The 7539-nt window shown below is 39.6% G+C and overlaps 1 non-coding gene across 1 annotated transcript; it reads left to right on the top strand.

Moving 5' to 3' along the window:
• Positions 1-7205: 7205 nt before the first annotated feature.
• On the top strand, positions 7206-7278 carry TRNAF-GAA. The gene has a single exon. It is a non-coding gene; the product is annotated as a tRNA-Phe (tRNA).
• The last annotated feature ends 261 nt before the right edge of the window (positions 7279-7539 follow it).

The raw sequence follows: 7539 nt of genomic DNA, 5'->3' as shown, positions 1-7539 counted from the left end.
AGGAATGCTGGACTAGACTAACTGCCAGACTGTGGAAGTGGAAATCTGTGCCATGCTTAAACGTAGGGAATCTCTTTCTGCCTTGAAACTTGCAGCCTGAAATTCACAGAATCACAGAATTGTTGAGACTGGAAAACACCTCAGAGATGATCAAGCCCATTCTAAGTTTGTGTAGCTAATTAGCCACTGTAATGACGATGCTTTGCAAGTCCATGTATTTCAAATAGTATCTGAAAGTATTTCAAAAAGTATATGAAAATTTGTGGGGTTTCAGGTTGAAAAATGTGAATACTTACGCTAGAAAACACCAGTTTGTGTACAGTTTCAAAAGCCGCAAACACACTGACTTGCATGATTGCATTTGCAGTGATTTGAGTTTTGTGCTAATTTTTGTGCTACTGAGATATTAATTCATCTTTATTCAATTCCAAGTAGTTGACTGTACAAACTGAATTGTATTATTCTAGCTGCACTTTGAAGGCAATGTAATCTGGTCATGTTGATGGAAATTTTCAAAACAGAAGCATAACTAATGTTGGTGTGGACACAGTGTGAGGTACTGTATCTCCAATTAGTGGAAAAGTCTAATCAGATTGTTTTCCATGTGTTTTTTTTGTACTTCATCAGACCTACCAATGACCTGAGGTACCCAATGAATTCAGAAAAAATGCACAACTTAGGATGGAGACCTAAAGTGCCTTGGAAAGAAGGAATAAAGGAAACAAGTCAGTGTGTTTTTTACACTAATTGATTAGAAGTGATGAGAGGAGGAATGGGGGGGGGTAAATGAGTTTCTAGGTTACTTAATGATAAGCTAAAATTAATGAATTTAACACTTTAATTTTACATAAAGTTGGCTTCTCTGTAAGTAGTGAATTTTACTGTGATTAATCTTTTTTCTTTAAATCAGCTAAGTAGCATCAAGTACTAGATTTAGTTTTTTAATACTAGAATAAATCTTTGTAAGACTTTATAACATTTAAACTAGTTCTTTTTTAATATTATAGGCTAAAATTTCGTATAATGAGCTATTAGCATGTTGTTAGTCTTACGATATCGGTGGAATATTTGAATTTCCCTGTTACCTCTGGTCAACTTGACTCAACATCATTCTTTTCACACTAGTTGAATGGTACAAAGAAAACTTCCACAACTGGAAGAACTCGGAGAAGGCTTTGGAGCCCTTTCCTGTGATAGAGCCGTTTGCACAGCTCAGTGATCTGTAGGGTGGCGGAGAACCTGAAGGAGTTTATTCTACCTCATACAGTCTGTTTCTTCAAAGCCTGCAACTGGGCAGCCACGCTGAACTCTGAATGAATTCAAGATACAGAAACCGTGATGAATACAGAACTGCAGTACGGCACAACTCTGGAAGGATTTCAGCACTTTACAAGTTGAACCTGTTAATTTTGGCTTTTGGTGCAATAATATATCCTCACTTGGTATTGATTTTAAAGAACTGTGCAGGGTGAGGAATATTTATGATGCTATAAATCAGTGTAACTGAAGTAAAATCTGCCTTACTAAGAATAATTAATTACCATTACAGCTTCTGGGACTTGCAATGGAATTTTAGTTCTGGAATTGCTTATCTATATTAGTTTGTTTTTACAGTGTAATATGTTATTTTTATAGCTTTAAAGAGTTGTGGTTTATTTTTAATCAAGGGAAAGAAATGCTGTATTTTCTGGAGTCTGTATGTTGGTTGGTAAAAGCTAGATATGGCACCCATATGATTCAGTTCTTTTCTCTGTTGGTGCAGTATTACCTTCTGCAGGTGACTGATTAAACTGTTATCTGCTCAATAACTTTAAATATCCTTTTTAAGGAGCGTGGGGGGAAAGCTCTCAAGAAGTAGCAGGTGTTCTTGCTGAGATTTCCAGAAGCATTTTCTTAATCTGTTAATTGTTAGCTCTCTTTTTGATGTCATCTTTTTACTGTATTACTCTCATTTACATGTTAATTTCCTTTTCTTAACTGTAATTGTAACAAACTTGAAATGCTGTAACACAGTTAACATTCCAGTGATGATATCTCCTGTGATATGAAGGCTATTTATGGAGGAGATTTTTAAACACTTCCTGTGAATTGTGGGTTAGCAGAGCTTGTTTGATGCAGTGTTTAACTTTTTTTTTCTGTGACAAACATTTTAAAGATGGAACAATATTTGACTTTTAATGTAAACTTTAAGAGGAAACTTCAGTTTATGCTGTATGGTTTCTCTTAAGTAAACATGCTGAAAAAGTAGATGGTATGTTTTTATTTTTTATATTTCATAGTCCTTCCTCTACCCTGGAAAAGTTATCTTCACTTTTTTTTGGCTTTCAGGTGGCAGACATAGATGGGGAAAACTCTTGTTGGTTTTATCACTTTACCTTCTTTACTTGGCACGGTCGCAGACCCATCTGTTGCCCTGGGGTAGAGCTGCAGAAGTGTGGGGCTAGAATGCTGTGGTGCACTCGGAAATTGCTGCGACTTTAAAGTCTCTCAGAAATTGAGAATTACCTCTCGAAATGTAAACATGGAGAAATCCTTTCCTCATCACCTTAAGTGCTGGGGGAGTGAAGCCTGGGGAATTTACCTTAGCTTTACCCCTGCTGGAGTTTCAGTAGTAACTGAGCATAAACTTTAATAGTGTTGACCCAGAGAGCCTATGGATAGTGCTGCCTACAGACCCGCAATGCTCCCAACTTCGTCATCCCTCCTGTGTGTTCTGTGGTGCTGTTGAGGAAATTCTGCTCTTGGCTGATAAGAGTCGGCTTAAAAGAAAGCTCAGCAGTAAGTGTCTTGCCTTGCCTAGACTTTACAACACACATCTGACACTAAGGAAGGTGTTACCAAAGGTGAGTTTTCTGTAACAGAGTGAGATAATAGTATTATGGTATCCAAGCACAACACAATTCTAGTATATTTTTTTTTTTGGGGGGGGGGGGGGGAGTCTGGTTCTTGGTTTGGTAGACAAACCTTCATTTGGGAAGGACAGAAGTTACAGGGCTTAATATGCACTGGTCTATTAGAATACTTGGCTTACCAAATACTTAAGGTTAAGCTTTTCCTGATGAATCACTTAAAATTTTATTGTCAATTGCACACTGCTGGTAAATTAAAATATTTTCTAAGATTTTGGTTTTTTCTTGAGATGCAGCTTCCTTACAACATGCAGAAAGTTAGTTACCCATCTTCGTCTTTCATGTTTTACAAAAGTTGATACCAGAAATAAGTACTGCAAAGATCTGTTTGAGCTGTATTTACACTTACTGTTGCAGCTGCCCTGGGTGAGCCGCATGAAAATATGTATCTTTCACATCTGCTTATGCTGGAATACCAGCTATGTGATATTTAATTTTAGGATTAGAGATTAAATTATTATTTTAAACCTTATAAATAGGTACATTGTCTTTGGAACATTAAAAATCAATTTTGATAGTGTTACCAGATGGGGAAATACACAGAAGAAAACAGTAGTGTGTAGCTGGTTTGTTGAATAGATCTTTTGGAAGTTGTTTTGAATATTTAGATGCTAAAGATGCAACCTTTGACGTTTAAGTGACTATCTAAACAAGTGATTTTACTGGGAGTGGACTTTTCAGAAGTATCTATTAAATTTTAGTGGAAGTTAGTTTATTTAAATATTTTTGAAAATTTAATTCTTCTGTGTGAGACATTTGGCTTGGCGTTCCTACTTTTATTTTTATTTATATATACATATAAATAGCTGTATACATACACATTTTAAAAATACATTGTCTGGATTTGAGCTAAAACAGCCAATTCTTTTCATTGATTTTACTTTCCTGCTCAGTCTCTTCTAAAAGGCTGCACTTTCTGAAGTCAGCAGCGTGTTTTTGCAGACAGTGTGTGCTACTGGCAGTGATAACACCTGATGTTTACAGTTACTGCCTGGGACTGGATGCAGAAAGGCTCTTGCTTATACTTAGTCCTACAGTGACCAAGGCCACTGCTGGCTCTTGTGTGCCACGCTGGGGATGCCGGGTAGTAAGAGGGATCACAAGGAAGTAAAAGGTTGCACCTCCTTGGGGTAGTAGACAGGACAGGTGACCAACAGGGGTATTCCATTCCATATATGTCGTACTCAGTATAAAAGTGAGCGATCGTGGGGGGTTAAGCCCTCTTTTTCAGTGGCTGGTATCTGAGGAGGACTCTTCTGACTTTGATGCCGATCCTGAGTTCTCAAACCCAGCTTCTGTGCCCAGCTCCCCTCTGCTGCTGAGCCTGGGGCTTCCCTGGTTCCTGCCTTCTCTGCAGCATCCGTGGTGATTGCTATGGATGGGGAAGTTGGGTTTGATACTAGGTCTCTATATATTTAGTTATTTTCATTACTTTATTAGTGCTATTATAATTTCACTAAAGCTGTTTTAGCTTTCCAATCTGTAGGTGTTTCTGCCTTATTCCCTTCTCGTTTCCTGTTTGGGGAGTGAGAGGGGGTATTAGAGAGCATCAGTCATTTATTTAGTGGCTGGTCCTCCTGTAATGCTTGACAATTATAAATATATGTTTAAAAAATTAAACTTTTGCTTTGCTTTGAGCTGCACTGTGGATCAGGTTGCCTTAGCAAGTGAGTGCTCCGGTAGGAACATTCCTTTTGCAGGGAAAAGTCTTTTTACAGTTAAAGAAAACATCTTATTTTGCCATTAACCTTCTGGCTTCTGTAGGAGGAAAAGGACAAAAGATCAACTAGTGAACTCAGTGTGGAGAACTGTAATGCTTTCAGGTTTTATTTCTTGCTACTTTTAAATGGAAGCTAGGAAGAAGCATTTCTGCAGAAGGCAGAGGTAGTAATGTAAAATTGTGAACACAGCAATATTTCAGTCCATTTTTCTCAGGGTTTGCATCGCAAAGCAAAGTGCAGTTACACCAATAAGAAAATAAATGGGATAAACATCTGATACTTAAATTGCTAAAACTCTGTAAAGCAGAAAGGGTGACCTTCAATGAAGGTTTCCTATCCAGGTTCTATCATGGGTGAGAGGCTCACATTTGCAAAATTTCTGGGGAATAGTCAGTTCTGCATCTCTCTTTGGGGTTACTGTTGTGGGTTCTACCAGATCTTCAGGAAACGCTTCCTGAAATCCCTTGATTGTTGGGGAAAACTGATATTTTAATGGAGATTCTTGCTTTCCCCAAGGCTTTCTCTGGTCTGATTTTGGCGCTTGCTTGCTTACATTTGTATGCTGCTTGGCACTGAGGGATGCCAGCTGTGATTAAAACTTTACATTGTCATAATATGATGGACAAGAAAACAGCTTTTCTTTGTCCACCCTGTCCTTTACTAGATATGGGAGGAAGGTTGTGGATGGAAAAAAATGGTGGTTTCTTTTTAAACTCCAGTTCCTATTCTGGAAGGGTACAAAATAGCACAAATTTAGTTTCCCATTAGAAGAAACTTGTAAATAGCTTTGGCTGGACTCAGAATGCTCCAGTCTGCAAAAACTGTTCTTATGCTCTTTAAATAGCCATGAAATACTGATAGGTTTCTACATTTCAGTAAGAGGAACTTTCATACAGAAATGTAGATTTTATTTACAGAAAAAGCGGCTGTTTTATTTAATACATTATGCCTAAAAGTGAATCATTGTCTTTTTTTGTTTTGTTTTGAATTAGTTTTTATTTCCATTGCCATTTCCATTTGACCTGGCAAAACAATGGTTTTTAAAAGTAATAAAAGTTGGAATAACCTGTTAGTCCACAGTAGCTCTGATTTTTGTGGCAATGCACGAAAACTCTAATCAGTAGTATTTTGGCTTCTCTAGATGTCATCACACATTTGGAGTTTATCTGAACCAGAAAGCATAAGATTGTTTCCCGCATGAGTAGGTGACATGCTTATTAAGTGATTACATTCATCATTTCTCAGAAAAACAATCATTGCCAGGGGCAATGGAAAATCATGAGAATAAGAGATTTTGTATCAGTATGTTGTTATCACAGTTCTTTAGTACAAGGGTATGTTTTCTTTTTTTTTTTTTTTTTTTTAAACCTTTCCCAAACTGATTTTTTTTGTTAAAGAGTTCTTGTTTTCAGTCATGACTGGCCCAGTACTTGGAATTTTAACTTCTAAAAATGTGTCTTTGACTTCTGAGAATTTCAGTCCCTGGAGAACAGTGGCTCCTCACACAAGATTTTCCAAAAGTAGGACAACTTGAAGAAAAATAGAATCTGAAAGTAAAAGGAATTATGGGGATATATCTCACCAAATAGTCACAGAGCTCGTTGGGGAAAATGCTGCTTTTTCCACACTTGAAAAAGGAGGGATCTGTTAAACTCCGGTTGCTGTGGAAGAAAGATGTCTCTGGCTTTGTTTTGACTAACATGAGGGGTAAACAGTGGGTGATCTTGCAAAGCAGCCTGCAGGGAGTGTCAACAGGGGATGCTCTCACAGGCAAGACGGTGTCACAAGGAGAATGGAAGTGCCCTTTCTCTTTGTGTCTGGTAGGGGTACATCGGCTCTGTGCGGAATTTGTCAGACTTGTAAAAAAATAAAGACTTATAAAATAAAGTCCCTGAGAACTCCGAAGCAAAAATATTGCTGATGCTCTTGGATTCCGCAAAGTATTCCAGTTGCTGTTACCCCCCAATAATCCAGGGAGCCACAGCCACTCTGCCTTTATACCAAATGCTTGGAGGTTATGGATTGTTCATCCAGATACACGTGTCTTTTTGTTATTGCTGCATTTGTCGTTGTGTTAAGGCGTAACTTTACTTGCAAAGACTCGACAACCTAGGACGAATAATGGGTTTAAGTTAGGACATAGGAAGTTCCACCTCAACATAAGGAGAAACTTCTTTACTGTGAGGGTGACAGAGCCCTGGCACAGGCTGCCCAGAGAGGTTGTGGAGTCTCCTTCTCTGGGGACTTTCAACACCTGCCTGGATGCGTTCCTGTGTGGCTGCCCTAGGGGATCCTGCTCTGTCAGGGGGCTTGGACTAGATGATCTTTTAAGGTCCCTTCCAACCCCTGACATTCTGTGATTCTGGGAACATCTGCCTTAAATCATCACACCGGCATCAGTCAGGCGATGGGCGGGGAAAAGCGGATTACTGGCATCCCGGCAAACTCCCCCATCCAACCCCTGACATTCTGTGATTCTGGGAACATCTGCCTTAAATCATCACACCGGCATCAGTCAGGCGATGGGCGGGGAAAAGCGGATTACTGGCATCCCGGCAAACTCCCCCAACCACCAGCCGAAATAGCTCAGTTGGGAGAGCGTTAGACTGAAGATCTAAAGGTCCCTGGTTCAATCCCGGGTTTCGGCAGAAGGGGTAGAGAATAAATTTTTGACTGGTTCGAGGTCGCGGGTTCAATCCCTGCTCGGTCCCTGTGTGTAGCCTGATCTGGTTGAGAGGCGTACTTGCCCATGACAGGGAGGGTTTTTTTTTCCACGTCACGTCCTGTATGTCGCTGGGGCCGCTGCTGTGGAGCCAGTGGACGCGCGGGCGAAGGGTTCACCCATCGCCACTGCTCTGCCGGGCCTGAGTTTCCCTGTTGGCTTCCTCAGCTGGCTGGCTTTGGCTTTT

The sequence above is a fragment of the Apaloderma vittatum genome, unplaced genomic scaffold, assembly GCF_000703405.1.
Source record: "Apaloderma vittatum isolate BGI_N311 unplaced genomic scaffold, ASM70340v1 scaffold15519, whole genome shotgun sequence".
Lineage (NCBI taxonomy): Eukaryota > Metazoa > Chordata > Aves > Trogoniformes > Trogonidae > Apaloderma > Apaloderma vittatum.
Note: the sequence above shows the minus strand (reverse complement) of the source record. Positions and strands in the feature narration are given on the sequence as shown.